Source organism: Protopterus annectens, chromosome 1.part1 (assembly GCF_019279795.1).
Source record: "Protopterus annectens isolate FY-2018-M chromosome 1.part1, PAN1.0, whole genome shotgun sequence".
Taxonomy (NCBI): Eukaryota; Metazoa; Chordata; order Ceratodontiformes; family Protopteridae; genus Protopterus; species Protopterus annectens.
Genome location: NC_056726.1, coordinates 900,915,337 through 900,931,537, shown reverse-complemented (window position 1 = coordinate 900,931,537; position 16,201 = coordinate 900,915,337).

The following is a 16,201-nucleotide window of genomic DNA, read 5'->3' as shown; positions in this document are numbered from 1 at the left end:
ATCATCAATGTTTTTAGTCTTTAGATTTATTGAGTTTTTATACTGACATGTCACATTAATGAATTTCGTCATTTCAATAGAGATCCAGCAAAGGTGTCTTTCTGGCCCGGCTGGAATATATACTATCCATAACAGCTACTGCCTGTAAGGAAAACTTCTCCACACTACAAAATATCAAAAACAAAAGCTGTTGCTTCATCACTAACCCACTCCATCATGAGAACTGCTGCATCTCCCTCAAAAAGTCCAGGTCACTCCCAGTACATTACAGAGTAGACCTGCTACTAGGCTCTCTTATCTTCAGACTTCTGCAACTTAACTCATTCCCAAAACTAGCTGGCAAACTTTAAAATAAACATGCACTAATTACAACTTCAGAAGCTTTTCCCAAACAGCCCCCAATACCCACAAACCAGGCTACTCCACACCAACCACTCTTTGTCCATCCTTCCTCTTTAAAGAAACTACGACTCTCCTTCCCCACCTTCAGAGCTGAATTAAACAATTCCTCCATACCAAGTCAAACTGTACTTGCCACACAGTGGGCCACATCACCTAAGGGCCTCTCATCCTCTAGACTTCATCTACTAGCACGTCTTAGCTCAACCTCCACCACCCTCCCTGCCTTGAATCTTATTACCCTGCAGTATCTCCACCATGATGTATACCTGAAATACAATCATGTAAAATTGTAAAATGTTCACTTCTGACATGACTGTTGCTGCATCTGTTCATTTCTACTGTACAGCATTTGTTGTATATTGTTACTTTCTGCAGCTTACTGCCTCTCTGTTCCACTTTTTTCTTTGTGAATTATTTCACCCAGGCAGTATCTGCAATTCAATTGTGGTCAGTGTACTACCCTGGCAAACATATGTAAAATAAAATAAAACAAAATAAAATAAAATGACTGATTCTGACAGCATAATCTCCCAAGACCGATACGTTATGACGCCTATGCCTAATGACAGCAGTCTTAGCTAAAACCACAACTAGTCTATTTCTGCATGATTTCATAACAGACATCTCTGTTTCCATTAGGACTGCCCCTTAATAATACTACTATCCAACCTCCTTTGTAGGAATTTAGAATCAGTATTCATTGGAATGATTATATTGCTTAAGAATGCAGTACTAACTTATTTTATAGTGTCTTATTTTGTTTTATTTTACTCAGCATTTGTTAACTGGGCAAGTGGATTGGTCTATATGCCATTTTGTCTCCTTATTTATTTATTGTTTGTTCACATTTGTTAATCTGGAATGTACAGGTGAGAAGGCCCATTTTAATGGAGATCTACAGAAAAATGTCTCCAGTGCACAATAAAGCATAACTGATATTTATATAGTATGCTGTCATGAACACAGATTTTTACAATGACAACTGCTGGATAACATATGATTTATTGAACATAATGCAAAAAAAATGGAAATTGTTATTAGGTATCTGAATGAGACACAAGAACAGATTGACTATGTACCTGGCACACCTCTGAACTTCTAAGTGCAACAAATCTGGACAAAGCCAGAAAGAATGCTGGGACAAAGGCCCAAAAATAGGGACATAATTTAAACATTGCTCTGATAAACTTAGAAAGTTACTAGAATAACAGGTTTTGTTTTTTTATGTATTTTCTGAACGCTAAAAAGTCTGAAACTCAAATGTCTGTCATTATTTACTATTATTTAGTGACTTTCAATAGTTTGCCAGAAACCCACAAATTTTATGAGAAACAGACCAAAAATACGAGGCAAAAATCTGGACATTCTGTGAAAATCTGGACATTTGAGAGGTATGGTAGCCAATACTACCTGCTCATTGCTGAGCTGTAGTATAACGTATCAAAATATACTACTGAAAAAAGCAAAGTCTAAGGTGAATACATGAAGGGACTGTGAGAAATGTAATCTTGGTGTTCAGAGATGATTAAGAAAAATTGCCTGAGGTGCTATTAAATTAGTCAGTGTAACCTTGGGTGAATGTAATACTTTAGGAAACTGAAATCTTCACATTTTTACATGAGACACAATATACAGTATCATCAGGTGTTAAATAAGGAGATGAAATAAGTAATCCCACAATTTCAGCTCTGATGTGAAGTATTTTTTTTTTCTGTCCTAAAGACTTGCCTCTATTCATAGAGAAGGTTATTTTAGATTTTTCCAGCATATGCAAGATATAAAAACTAAAAGACTCACTACCTTTCTTGCTTAGGGAATGATGACTAGCCTACTAACAGAGGATATAGATTCACATTCAAATTTTCAGTAACCAATAATTTTATAATATATCTGATCAATTGGATACTTAGAAAAGACTGCAGGCAAATTTAATTTGGATACAAGCCAGCTAATTGCAAATCTGTAACACCGTAGACTGTGTAGAGTCACGACAGTGTGATAATAATTGTAGCTACTCTGTTATATGCCTAGTTTAGTTTTATGCAGGAGGGAGGTCAGTAATGACTCAGGCCTCAAGTAGAAAGATACATTTTATATACATACATCAAACCAATTAAGCAAGGCATTTTTGTGACATCCATTTAGGCACTAGTGCAATATGGATGCTCCACTCAGGCAATAAAAATAGGTCAAGATGTAACCCCTGAATTTGAAGCTGCAACACAAATGTCCTATCACTGAACCAATATGCAACCCCAAACTGTTTATGCTGATCCATTTGTAAGAACTAATATGCAAATATATGTATGCGGACGTCAAATTTAATATCAAACAGCAGTAATGTTGATAACCAAAATGTCAGTGCATTAATGCTGACAACAAACCTTTGACATCTGACTGTACATGCTATGAGAATAGAAAGTAAAGCACAACTTTTTTGCAGGGAGGCAAGCCCTTCTGCATAACCCCCCACACCTATTTGGACAGCACAGTGGGGCAGCTGTTGCATTGTTGCCTCACAGCAAGAAGTCCTCTGGTTTGATTCTCAGGTGGGATGCCTTCTGTGCGGAGTCTGCATGTCCTCCTTGCATTTGTGTGGGTTCCTTCTGGGTTCTCTAGTTTCCTCCCATGTTACAAAAACATGTGTCTGGAGGGTTTCTCCCTGGCTTCATTCCAAGCTGGACCTTCCTGGTAAACAAATGATAAAGAAATAATATATAATTATATATACTAACTCTGATATTGCACAATCTTTTTAATCAGGGGCATCAGCACATCAGTGCAGGATTCAAACCAGTAAGCACACTTAACTGTCCTTTTCCCAAAGGTAAACACTGCAGTGTTAAAGATAGCATCCTTCCGTTTTGTCCGTCACTTGCTGATATCAATGCTGTCCACACAAAGCTAGACCTCTTCAAGTGCTTGGATAAATTTGCATTCTTTTGAAGGGTCATGAACCTTGCCACTGTCAATGTGTGTTCTACCTCATTTTTTGCAGTGAAAGAACCTTTGTGGTTGGATACTCACTGGATATGCAGTATATATATATCCTTACTTATACCAGTAATTTCTTAGTCTTCTGCATCAAACTACCTATCCTTAATCCCAAAAAAAAAAAAAAAAATATTTCTACTTTGATTTTGTTTTTATTACTTTTGATTTACATATGTTTGATCGCTCTTATAAACAGAAATAGTACAGATGTTAATCTCTGTAATCTTCATGTAATCTGTGTGTGGTAATTAATCTTTGTATAATCTATGTGTGGTAGTTAATCTTTGTATAATCTATATGTGGAGCTTTTCTCCCCAGGACTCTGTTGAAAATGGGTTCTTTAGGACCAGTGGACTATCCTGGTTAAACAACTGCAAATAAATAAATAAATAAAATATTCACCTTGCTACACATTAGCAAGTGGTCTGTATCATATTCTGCACTGTGCTAACTGCATGTTACCCTGACACTACCTAATCTGCTGTGATTGCTGAGGACAAGGTCAAGCTGGTGCCAATGTTTTGATTTTGGGTGTTGCCATGAAACTTTGTCCTGGTTTGACAATGAAGACGGTGTTGATTATGCAAAGGTCATGTTTGAAGAAAAGTTCAAGGAGATGCTATTTATTTTTATTCATCTTTCCTGTTTCAAGCAGTCCCGGATGGGATGGCCAGCTGTCTTGATCACTGACAACTCTGACATTAAAATTTCCAAGAATGAATAACAGTTCATGAGGAGGGAACCTCAGTGATGGCAGTGCCAAGTTCATCATAGAACTTGTCCTTAACTTTGTGGGCAGAAGTTAAAGAAGGTACATAGATTCATAGGTTCATAGATTCATACTAGGCTATCTGCCCTAGGGCATTTATAAGCCTAGCCAGAGTGTGTTTGGCTTTCGCCACCCATTTTAAATGAATTTTGCTATGCCCTTTTTTGAGGTTAGTATACTGTGCCTCTGTCTAACAGTGACACAGAAGTGATACCCGGGGTAAACCTACGATCTTCCATCCACTCATCAAGATTCCTCTTGAAGAGAGTCAATGAGGGACTCTGCCTAACCTGGACTGGGATTTTATTCCCGAGTGAAGGGAGCCTCTGGGTTATGAATCTGTCCCTCCAGCATGTCCTATTTATTTCAGTGCAGAGGTTCAAGTCTGTCGAGCGCGTAGCTCGATGGGATTTGGATTTTCTGAGGTGCAGCATGTCCATGAATTCTGGGTTGGATATGGTTTATACGTCAGGCACAGATCACCTCTGAGCAGACGGTATGCCACTGAGTAGAGCTGGAATTTCTTTAACCGGGCAGCATATGGCGTCTGTTTGAGCCCTTTGATCATCTTGGTGAGGTACTTTTTGCGTCTTTCCAGTTGCTGCAGGTGTCTGGTAAGGTACATCCCAAAAGTGGCATTGTACTCAATTATGGGCCTGATGAGGGATGAGTAAAGAGGCACGATGACCTCCCCTGATCTAGATGTGAATCCCTTCATGATTAGGTGGGCTATATAAAATGTTTTTCTAACCACTTTGGCCACGTGGTTTTCAAATGAGAGATTGCTATCAACTTGGGTTCCCAGGTCCCTAATTACTTCTTCCGTACTTAATGGATTACCACCTATGTGATAATTTGTGGGCACTTTATTTTTGCCAAAGGGGATGACTATACACTTTTTGGCATTTAGCTTGAGGCCATGGCTCTGGCACCAGTTGTCTGTTTCTATGAGGCCCTTTTGTAGGATGCTTGTGTCTGCTGGAGAGTCGATTATGGTGCCTAGTTTGCAGTCATCTGCGAACTTGGTCAGCCACAGTCCTTCCGTGTTGGCCTGTACCTCCAAGAAATATATACCGAACAATAGAGGTCCCAGGACTGAGCCTTGTGGGATGCCACTTGTAACTGGTTTGGAGTCAGACATGGCTCTAGCAATTCTAACCATGTGGGGTCTGTCCTTGAGCCAGTTTGCAACCTATCTAGTGACATAGGGGTTTATATTTAAGCTGGTGATCTTATCTATAATGCCCGAGTGGGGTATTGTATCGAAGGCTGTTGCGAGGTCCAGGTAGGCTGTGTGGACCACCTTCCCCTCATCAATGGCCTTGGTGACTGTTTCAAAGAAATCAACCAGGTTTAAGAGGCAGGATCTGCCCTTAACAAAGCCGAACTGGGTAGGATCCAGTGTCTGTAGGTCCCCAATATCTTTATTTATGAAGTCCATGATGATCCTTTCTATAGCTTTGCAGACCAAGCTAGTCAGGCTTATGGGGCGATAGTTTCCAGGATCCTTTGAGCCACCACCTTTGTGGAGAGGGACCACTGTTGCTGTACGCCACTCTTTGGGTATGCTGAAGATGTAGTAGAGCTTGACTACTGGTGTTTGTAGCTGAATTTTCAGCATTCTCTCAGTTCCCATGATTGGTCATACAACTGAGCCAACAAGGCTGTTTCTGATTGAAAAACTAACACGGTGATCCCTGGTGTCTTCTGGAAGCTTCTCGTGCCAGCAAAAAGTGTCCCTGAGACACACAAAATATGACAGCCTTGTTTCCTAGAGAACCACAATGTCCAACTGCAAGCTGTTCAGCTTGTCAAAAAAATGACCAATTAAACTGATAAGTAATTCCTCTGCAATAAACTGCTCAGTACTTAAAAAAATCTAATAAATCAAAAAAGTGAAAGACCACAGCAGCAACACGGTGAGTAAATAAATTGTTCTACACATGTTATAAAAACACAAATTTTTAATGAAGATAAACTCTTTCGCAAAGCCACGCTTGCTGCTTCACATCACACATAAAACTAAATACTGCCTCCTGTTAAATACAAATCCATTCACCTTCCCAACCAATGAGCATATAGACAATTAAGGCTGCAATGTAACAAATTGTTTCTATGTAACACATTCAATTTTCCTAATAAAATCTGTAAGCTAAGCAAATTATACAATAAACTAATAAAATAGTAAGAAACACATTCAATTTTCCTAATAAAATCTCTAAGCTAAGCAAATTATACAATAAACTAATAAAATAGTAACTAAATATGTTACTTCTTAAGCCTTCTTGCTTTCAGTTCAGGTTGTATAGAAATAACCTTGATGTGCTCTCAACTTTAAAATCCAATGCATTTCAGCCCGTTCTGTAGCATTGATCATTTGTATAATCTCAGTGACATATTTTTTATATATATAAACTTAAGTGTAATTGTTAACATTTTTTATTTTTTATTTTAAAACAGTAGATATATCACAGAAAATCATGTTGCCAATAGCATTTGCTTAGCTTAGAGATTTCTTTAGGAAAACTGAATGTGTCACATAGAAACAATTTATTACATAGCAACCTTAATTGCCTGTATGCTCACTGGTTGGGAAGGTGAATGGATTTGTATTTAACAGAAGGCAGTATTTAGTTTTATGTGTGATCTGAAGAAGCAAACATGGTTTTACGAAAGTACTTATCTTCATTAAAAGTTTGTGTTTTTATAACGCATGTAGAACAATTTGCTATTTACTCACTGTGTTCCTGATACAGTCTTTCAATTTTTTGATTTATTTGTCAAAAAAAAGACCACACCCAGTTTGGGTTTGTGAAGGGACGATCTTGTATCCTGAACCTAATTGACTTCTTCGAATCAGTCTCCAGAGCCTGGACGAGGGTATGGTGGTCCACACAGCCTATCTGGACCTTTCCAAAGCCTTCAAAACCATCCCCCACTCTGGAATCATAGATAAACTTACTAAGCTGGGCATTAATCCCTACGTCACTTGATGAGTTGCCATATGGCTTACTGATAGAACCCACACTGTAAAAGCAGCCAACTCCAAATCCAGCTCCAGACAATTGACAAGTGGAGTACCTCAGGGTTCAGTCCTGGGACCGCTCTTGTTTGGCATCTACTTCTCTGAAGTAAAGGCCAACACTAAGGGACTCTGGCTAACAAAGTTAACAGATGACTGCAAACTGGGAGCCCTTACTGAATCCCCAAATTAGGTGGATATTCTACAAAAGGGCCTTACAGAAACAGATAATTGGTGCCAGAGCCATGGGCTCAAGCTCAATGCCAAGAAATGTATAGTTATCCCCTTTGGGAAAAAACATGTAAGTTCATAGGTTCATAGGTAGGTGCTAGGCTATTGGCCCTAGGGCCTATATAAGCCTAGCCAAAAGGTACCCTGGCTTTCGCCACTCAAGAAAATTTTTTTCCTGTGCCACTGTTGAGCAGAGCCACAGAAGTGATCCCCAGGGTGAATTTCCTATCTCCCATCCAATCATCAATATTTTTCTTGAAGAGTGCTAATGAGGAGATTTGTTTGATATAGACAGGTAGTTTGTTCCAGTGTATGGGAAGTTTCTGGGACAGGAATCTATCCCTCCAGCATGTTCTGTTTATTGTGGTGACAAGGTTTAGGTCCCTAGAGCATGTGAATTACCACATAGGTGGCAGTACACTAAACACCAAAAGTGTGATAAGAGACTTAGGGACACAGGTGGACAGTAGTCTCACCTTCGATAACCACATCACCACAACAGTCAGTAAATCCTTCTATGTGGCACACCTCATCACTAAGGGCTTTTCATCCAGAAAAAAGGAGGTCATTGTCTCACTGTACTCATCCCTCATTAGACCCATTATAGAATACAAAGCCCCATTTGGTATGGACTTCTCAAGACATCTGCAACAACTGGAAAGGCTGCAGAAATACCTCACTAAATGAATCACAGGCCTAAAGCAGATGCCCTTTGCTGATCATCTAAAAAATTTCCAGCTATACTCTGTCACATATCATCTATTCAGAGGCAATCTCTGCTTAGCATACAAGGCCATGTCAAACACAGAGCTGTTGGACATGCTACACTTAAAGAAATCCCAATACCTCAGAGCCACATGCTCCAGGGATCTAAACCTTGTCATAACAATGAACACAACATGCTGGAGGGATAGATTCCTGACCAAGAGACTCCTCAGACTATGGAATAGACTGCCCATACATGTCAAGCAGAGCGCCTCATTGGCCCTCTTCAAAAGGAACCTTGACGATTGGATGGGAGATAGGATATTCACCCCGGGGATCATGTCAGTCGACCTGCTAGACAGGGGTCCAGGGAAGTATATATCTACAACACCTACCATACCTACAAGCTTAAGTTCCATGTGCCCAGCCAGAAGGCTGGTATATTTTGATGCATTATGTTTTTCCAGCTGAATGGTTAACAATCCACCTGTTGATGGTTCCTTAAGCTCCACACACTTAGTGGAACAAGTGGAATGTGACTTGGCAGCACCTATTGGGCTGAGGACTGCCAATCTTGAGGTGGGTAGTAGCTGCCCAATGAGATCTGAAGATCTCTCCCACAGTTGGAAGCAGCACCTGGCCCTTCACATATGCCAGTTGACAGTGACTTAATACTGGTAACTGCTGCTTACTGTTTTGTGTCATCACTCAGAAAGTGATGCCAGAGTGGCCTCTTCAGCTTGTAGGTATGGGCAAATGAGTTTGAGGAAACATCTGATGCCCAGCTACAGGTTCCCCTTCTCCACACCACGGATATAATCCAAGAGGAATGTAAAGGTCAGTACAACTTGGCATTAGTGTCATTGCTGGAGCTGCCAGAGTGAGGACAGGTAAAACCTCAAATTCTCTTAGGGGCTTCATCTCCAAATTTTTTCTCAGAGTTAAATCCCAGAAGCCTTCCCATGACTAGGTATTGCTGCAAGGCAGCAGAGATTTTAAATCAGAGTTTTCCTTCTTCTAGGTGGGCTGCCTTCCCTGGCTGACAAGGTCCACCTGCTTGAAGCAACTAGTTTTAAGGTGCCTGCCATCTGCCTTTGTTCCTTCCCCTATAAGCGCAAAACTAAGCCAAACCTGAAACCAGGAACTGGACTAGGGCTGTCAGAGACTATTGAAGATGCACACCATGGGATCATTTTATAGATAGTGGAAGCTAATCTCCACTACCATCCAGACTATGACAAACTTTGAAACCATATGCAATAATACAGATGCATGATGCATGTGTGCACATATATATATATATATATATATATATATATATATATATATATATATATATTAATTATATATGGTTCTACCTGAAAGTATCAAAACACCAGATTGTCAAAGACCAGTTCATCGAGATAACACCGCTGACTCCACTAAACAGGGAACACCCAGAACTGCGAAACTTAACCTTGGGAAGTGAACCATTTGGCCACCATGGTGCACCTTGCCATTTCCCACTGTAGTGCAATTTTGGAGTAGGAATATTTCATTGGGGTTGGTGTGGGATGAAGCCCCCCACATTGGTGAGTTTCATTTGCTGCGTTTTTTTTTTTTTGGCCTGGTGGTGAAGTGGTTTAGTTCCCACGGTTGGGTTTCATGGTCTGAGTGTTCGATGTTTAGAGGATTTGGTGGTGTTGTGTCGATGAATTGGTCTTCGATGATTTGGCCATTTTGATGCTGTGAAGTAGTAGTGCTATGAAAACCTTTGAAACTATATATATATATATATATATATATATATATATATATATATATATATATATATATATATATACTATATCTGGCATACTAGATTTCACACAGTAGGCCAGATATAATAGCAACCACAGAAACCTGGCTTAAACCATATATAAAAAACTCACAATTTCTAACACCTGGCTACTCCTGCTTAAGATATGACAGACCCCATAAAAAAGGTGGAGGTGTTGCATTCATTTACCCAAGTCATTTCATATTAGTTCCATATATCAACCCCACTCCACAATTTGCATCTGCCAAAGTTGTTGTAGCTTTCCTACAACTGAATATCAGCAAAAAGCTCTGCATCATTGGAATCTCTATCCCACCAGGCAATAATACACCCATCCTAGAGCAAATCCTTGCCTGGACTTCAAAAACCATTACCAGTGAGACAATTATCCTTGGAGATGTCAACAGAGATTGGACAGAAGTCACAAAAAAATCAACCCTCAATAAATATAAATCCATTCAATTATAGCCAACTTATCAATGAAGTAACTAGACCTAACAAAACAACAACTAGTGGTTCCATCATAGACTGGATACTAGTCTCACACCGAAACAAAGTAGCTTCAGCAGGGACTCTACCTCAAACCATAAGTGATCACCTCCCAGCATACATAAAACGTAAATCCACCCTAGCCCCCAGCCAACACCAGTACAGACTCACTAGAAATATATCCAGTTTCGACCAAACAACTCTAAATGACACCCTATCACAAGTAAACTGGAGCATTCTCAAAGTCCTCCCACTAGATGAAGTTGTTCATAGGTTCATAGGTTCATACTAGGCTATCTGCCCTAGGGCATTTATAAGCCTAGCCAGAACGTGTTTGGCTTTCACCACCCATTTTAAATTTATTTTGCTATGCCCTTTTTCGAGGTTAGTGTACTGTGCCTCTGTCTAACAGTGACACAGAAGTGATACCCGGGGTAAACCTACGATCTCCCATCCACTCATCAAGATTCCTCTTGAAGAGAGTCAATGAGGGACTCTGCCTAACCTGGACTGGGATTTTATTCCAGAGTGAAGGGAGCCTCTGGGTTATGAATCTGTCCCTCCAGCATGTCCTATTTATTTCAGTGCAGAGGTTCAAGTCTCTCGAGCGCGTAGCTCGATGGGATTTGGATTTTCTGAGGTGCAGCATGTCCATTAATTCCGGGTTGAACATGGCTTTATACGTCAGGCACAGATCGCCTCTGAACAGGCGGTATGCCACTGAGTAGAGCTGGAGTTTCTTTAACCGGGCAGCATATGGCATCTGTTTGAGCCCTATGATCCTCTTGGTGAGGTACTTTTGGGTTCTTTCCAGTTGCTGCAGGTGTCTGGTAAGGTACATCCCAAAAGGGGCATTGTACTCAATTATGGGCCTGATGAGGGATGAGTAAAGAGGCACGATGACCTCCCCTGATCTAGATGTGAATCCCTTCATGATTAGGTGGGCTATATAAAATGTTTTTCTAACCACTTTGGCCACGTGGTTGTCAAATGAGAGATTGCTATCAACTTGGGTCCTCAAGTTATATATAAGAATTATTTAGTTCAGTCTTCTTAGATATCCTAAACAATCTAGCTTGCATATGGCAAAAAAATAAATAAATAAAAACAACAATGCTACCTTGCTTATTTATACCACAAAACAACAAAAGAGACAAATGTCGGAAGCTTTGGCAAAAAAACAAAGACCCCCCCGATACTTCCTACAATTCAAACGACTTCATAATCAAGCAAAACGTGCAGTAGTAAAAGACAAAAAAAATCGATCTAACCAAAAAATGCCATAAATAAAACCCTAAGAAATTCTGGAATATAATCTCAACCCTACTTAACCCAGGATCCAGTAACAGCCCCTATCCTGACCCAGACAAACCCCCCACAGAAATTGCCACAATATTCAACTCACATTTTATTGACTGCTTTGCTAAACTTACAGGAAATTTCCCTCAAATAAATATCACAGCACACTCACAAAATATAAACTCCATGCTAAACTTCAACTTCTCCCCCATCCCTACCTCAACTATATTGAAACTACTCCTTAAACTCAAACCATGTACTAATGCACCTGCTAACCTACCCCCAACATACCTACAGATGTCAGCAAAGTCTATAGCTTATCCAGTTAGCATACTTATCAACAGATCTCGCCAAGAACAGCAAGTACCCACTATCTGGGAAAAAGCTTATATTCTCCCACTACATAAATGCAGCCAAAACATAGATTTCACTAATATCCAACCCATAGCAATCCTTTCCTCTTTATCCAAAATTTTAGAAAAATGTGTCCACAATCAACTCCTAAAGCACCTCCTAGACAAAAAAATCTTGTCCCCCACCCAACACGGTTTCAGACCTAAACACAGTACAACCCCTGCCCTAATAAATTCTTGCACACTGCAAACCATGCAGGAGACACAGGGTAAAGTGTGTCCTCTTTATTCCTTGACCTATCAAAGGCATTTGATACCATCTCACATACCCTGCTACTTACTAAACTGTCTAACCTAGGAATCCCCCCCAACCTTTGACTGGTTCTCTAAATAACTTACAAAAAGACAACAAGCAACAAAATGGGACCAGTACTTCTCACCTTATCTCCCAATATCAACAGGAGTTCCCCAAGGCTCTATACTTGGGCCCCTCCTTTCAACATATTTGTTAATGACTTCCACTCTTCCCTATCCCATACCTCACTTATTCAATACTCAGATGATTCCACCATCATCTGCTCTGCCTACTTCACCAACAAACTCCAAAAACTAACCCAAATCACCTTCTTATCCACAGAAACATGGATGAAAAACAATCACCTAGCCCTAAATGCTAACAAAACCAAACTCCTTCTATTCATCCCTAAAAGATCTACTCCCATAAACAGGTCAGAATTTACTATTCAGTCTACGAACAACACTGTTAAAGTAGTGCCACACACTAAACTCCTTGGAGTTGCTATTGATGAAAATCTCTCCTTTGACCTTCATATCCTAAACAGCATCAGAAAGATCCACCAAAAGTTAGGACTGCTTTACAGACACATAACTTACCTCAAGCACTCAGCCAAAAAAAAAAAAAAAACCCTAGCTTCTACCTTTCTTTTACCATCTATACTATATGGTGCCCCCCCTGCTCACAGGCATTCAACTCTCTAAAAACAAATTTGAATCTTGTTATAATAAAATAGGAAAGTTTGCCAGCAATGCTACACATATCTCCCATCAATGTGTATCCCTTCAAAAACTCACTTGGCTTGAACTACCTCACTTCCTAACTTACCTACAACTCACCACTGCATATAAAATCATAACTAAACCAGAGGCGTGTCCATCTCTAGCCTCACTAATGTCCCCATACAACCCCATTAGATATCTCAGATCAGAAAATAAATGTCTTCTAAAGGTAGAATTACCCATCCTTACAGCTGACCCAGCTCTTTACTCCATTGTATAGTCATGGTGTGGCATTCCTTACCCACCACAATCAGAATCACTTCTAACTACACCATTTTCAAGAAGTCTCTACAAGAATTCCTCTCCTTACTATGGCTCTGTACATGCTCAAATAAGTCTTCCAGCATTACATGAAACTAGAAACCTTTTCTAACAAGTGTGACACTTTGAAATATCTATCTTCAGTTAATGTAACTCTTCTCCCTCTCAGTTTTATGCATCCACAGCTACAAGATGAAATTTAGAAATATGTGGAGCTTTTCTCCCCGGACCTCCAGTGAAAATGGGCACTACTAGGCCCAGTGGACTGTCCCGGAAAACAAATGCAAATACATAAGTAAGTAAATAAATAAATATTTTATATATATATATATATATATATATATATATATATATATATATATATATATACATATACATACATACATACATACATACATACAAACGTTGACTGCTTTGAATATGAACACCCCCATTATCTTAGATGCTAATAACCTTATTTAGTTACATTTGCATTTGCTACCTTTATGTCTGTTTTCAGTCTCTGATCTATATATTTCAATCTTTGGTATCGTTCTGTGCCAGTCCTTATGCTGGTTGTCTTTTGGAATTCCTGTGATAACTCCCATACACTACTCTGTCATTTGTAGTAGTAGTAGACGCGTACCCAGACATCTTTGGATCATGCTACAATTCAAACCCAAATCTGACACAGAAAGTATTTTTCTGAATCTGTTGTATTAGTATGTTGGCATATTTTTTTGCGGACATTTTAAGGTAAAGCTCTTTCTTTTGTGACAATGACACAGAATGACAAAGCTTAAATATTCCATTCCTTTGATAAAGATGATGTTGTTGTCCTTTGGTTTAAGTCATCCTTAAAGCAAAACAGTCTTTTTTTGTGAATCTTTGTCAAAATGTTGTACTCCAGGTAGTAATATCATCATCTGCAAATTTAAAATGCACCATTTTCTTATAGGTAAATTACATTCAACTTACCTAATGTAATTATTTCTGATCTTGATCCTAACCTACACCATTCTATATTTATGGTGCCCTCCTTATTTCTGCAAGAAAGTAATGACTGTTTTCTATCCCCCAAGAGGTTTTACAGTTGCTCTGCTTGCCGTACTTCACCTATATGTCTAATTATATAGTAATTGTAGATTGATGTTTCAGTACTGAGTTAAATTTTTCACAGAAAATCCATTTCATTTGAAGCATTTTATGATTCTTCAACAGGAATGTCTAAAACATGCTACTAATAACATTATATCAACAGTTATTCTCACTGGCAGACACCACATATTCAGCATGTAGATGCACATTCTAAAATGAATAAAACACTTTCATAAAATAGTTTTTGTAATATAGTTATGAATGAATAGTTCTATCATCCACTATGACAACTACATACCTTTTAACTACCACTGATTTTGCAAAATATCCTGATTTTGCCTCACATTTTCACCCTGTCCCTTGTAAAATCGTTGATTCTCTGGTAAATTATTAAAGATTATATAATGACTTGCCATTAATAAACAAGCACGCTAATTGCCCAGCCCAACCAGCGTGCCTGTTGTGAATCTGAGAATATACCAACGGAAAAAAGTCCGGTCACCTGGACTTTTTCCCGTTAGTATATCTCATGATTTTTTTTATTTTTCTTTCTTTTCTTTTTTTTGAATAAAAAAGAAAATGGAAGACTTGAAGCAAATGAGGGAGACAGCGCAGATTAAAATAAGAGGATAATCAGGTACATTCTGGAAAACATAAAAAAAGTACCTGATTATACTTTTATTTTGTCTGTCCTGACTCTCCCAAACATAAAAAGTCTCCTGGTTTCTTTTTTATATAATGAAAAAAAAAAAGAAGAAGAAGCAAGGAGATCTTCCTTTCAACGCTGCTATCTCTGCACAGCACTGATGTACTGTGTAAGCATGGGAACACAAATCCTATACGCATGCGCAGTACATCAAAAAAAAGCCTCAGGATACCTGCACAATGTGGAAGGGCAGCACAAACGCATTATACAAAGGCATATTATTTAAGAAAAGTAAGTATTTGGTGACCAAACCACACCAACCGTGGGTAAATCCAGCATTACCCATACCCAGCCGTGGGTTATTGCTTAATTAGTCAATCAGCAGTGTTACCCATTAAACGTTTCATACTTATTTTTGTTAAAAAAGTGCACACTGAGGTAAAAGCCATTGTTCCATTAACTTTTAATTGGTTTAGAGTAATGCTTACAATTGTCCCTGATTTACTATCTTTGTACCATGATTATTTTTAGGTTTGTCCAGCATTCTTGAGTAAAAGAGTTAAGAGCTATTGACAGCTATCATGCTCATCAAAAACAATTTAAATATTATCAAGTAGATTAACAAGCACCACTAATGACACTTATTTATTCTCTGAGTAATCATAAACTTAAACACAAATATCTTTTGCTGATATACCTGAAAATAAGATTTAATTTGTGAAATATAAACTGAAACTTACAATCAGACCAGAAAGCCACTGAAATGGGTAAAGGCTGTGAACACACATGTATTTTATAATTTTTTTATCTACTTTATTAATTGTGCAATAGTTTCATTGAAAACAAAAATGATTCATTGTCTTATGTTATATCAGTGTGCTTCTGTCCAATGCCCTATATTGCTGCATCTAGTTAAGAAATACCTATTGAATAGAATATGAGTAAATCCTTTAATGAGAAATGAAATCATATCCTAGTCATTATTTTATTTAAGTGTATAATGTTTTTGAAAAGGCCATTGTGTTCTATATATTATTCACACTTGTTTCTTCTTGTTTAAAACAATGTTTTATAAATT